Source organism: Cyprinodon variegatus, unplaced genomic scaffold (genome assembly GCF_000732505.1).
Source record: "Cyprinodon variegatus isolate N-32 unplaced genomic scaffold, C_variegatus-1.0 Scaffold324, whole genome shotgun sequence".
Taxonomy (NCBI): domain Eukaryota; kingdom Metazoa; phylum Chordata; class Actinopteri; order Cyprinodontiformes; family Cyprinodontidae; genus Cyprinodon; species Cyprinodon variegatus.
Genome location: NW_015150777.1, coordinates 40,526 through 42,411, shown reverse-complemented (window position 1 = coordinate 42,411; position 1,886 = coordinate 40,526).

Sequence of the window (1,886 nt, the reverse complement as noted above, 5' to 3'; positions counted from 1 at the left end):
CCAGAAGAAGTCGACGGGAGGGAGCGCTCGTAATCCTCAATCAGGGACGGATCGAGGATGTAGGAGCCCTCCCAATTGACGAGGTACTTCCATCCGCGACCTCGCCGACGGGAGTCCACGATCCGGCGGACGGTGAAGGCAGGATGTCCATCGACGTCCAGGGTGGGTGGAGGGGAGTCGGATGGAGGGCACAAAGGGCTAGAGACAACTGGTTTTATCTGGGAGACATGGAACGTGGGGTGTATGCGGAGACTCGGAGGAAGGTGCAGGCATACGGCAGAAGGGTTTATAACCTGGGCAATCTTGTATGGGCCAATGAATCTTGGAGACAACTTACGAGACATTCCCTTGAGGGGAATGTCCCGAGTGGAAAGCCATACCTCCTGGCCAATGAAGTACTCAGGGGCAGGGCGTCTCTTGGAGTCCGCAAAGCGCTTGGTGGTAACAGAAGATCGGTTGAGAGAGGCGATGGTGTCCCTCCAGACTCGTTGACAGCGGCGGATGTGGTGATTGACAGATTGAACCGAAATCTCTCTCTCGTCTGCTGGAAAAAGAGGAGGTTGATATCCGAGACTGACCTGGAATGGTGATTGACTGGTGGAAGCAGACTTGAGGGAGTTGTGGGCATATTCGATCCATGTGAGGTATTGACTCCAGTCAGTGGGGTTGTTGGAGGTCAGACAGCGGAGAGTCGATTCGAGCTGTTGATTCATTCTCTCTGTCTGACCGTTGGACTGTGGATGATAACCAGAAGTAAGTGATGACTTACAATTGAGAGCTGCGCAGAAAGCCTTCCAAACTTGGGAGATGAACTGTGGTCTGCGGTCGGAGAGAATCTACTGGGGTATTCCATGGAGTCGGAAAACGTTCTTCACTAGGAGCTGGGCAGTTTGAAAGGCCGTGGGAAGTTTCCTGAGGGGGATCAGATGACATGACTTCGAAAATCGGTCGACGATGGTAAAAATAGTTGACATACCTCTGGAGATAGGGAGACCAGTAACAAAATCTATGGCGATGTGAGACCAGGGACGAGTTGGAACAGGAAGAGGATGCAACAGGCCAGAGGGCGGTTGATGTGAGGTCTTGTTTCTGGCGCATATGGAGCAGGCCAAAACATACTCCTTCACATCCTTGTGCAACGTAGGCCTCCAGAAACGTCTAGAAATCAAGGCGATTGTACGGCTCATCCCCGGGTGAGCGGAAAACTTGGCTGTGTGCATCCATTGAATCAGGCGGGATCTGACAGACGAAGGGACATAGGTTCTGTTAGGAGGACCGTTACCTGGGACAGGTTCAGCAGCCAAGGCAGAGTTTATGAGATCGGAGATCTCCCAGGTAACCACTCCAACAGTACAGGAAGCAGGCAGAACGGGTTCAGGCGTCTCGGATTGATCAACAGAGTATAGACGAGAGAGAGAATCGGGTTTGATGTTCTTGGATCCGGGTCTGTAAGAAATAATGAGGTTGAAAGGGGAGAAAAACAGAGACCACCTTGAGTGACGGGGGTTAGCTTGTTTGGCGGACTGGATGTATGCTAGGTTTTTATGATCCGTCCAAACTAAGACTGGGTGTTCAGCTCCCTCGAGCCAGTGTCTCCACTCCTCCAATGCGAGTTTAATGGCCAGGAGTTCTCGGTCCCCAATGTCGTAGTTTTGTTCTGCCGGGGAGAGTCTACGGGAGAAAAATGCACAGGGGTGAATCTTTTGATCAGAGTCGAGTTGTTGAGATAACACGGCACCAACACCAGAGTCAGAGGCGTCCACCTCGAGGATGAATTGCTTGGCAGGATCAGGCTGGATTAACACGGGAGCTCTGGAAAATAAAGTCTTAAGTTTATCAAAAAGGCAGCTTGAGCTTCGCGGGTCCACTGGAAGGTCTTTTTGACT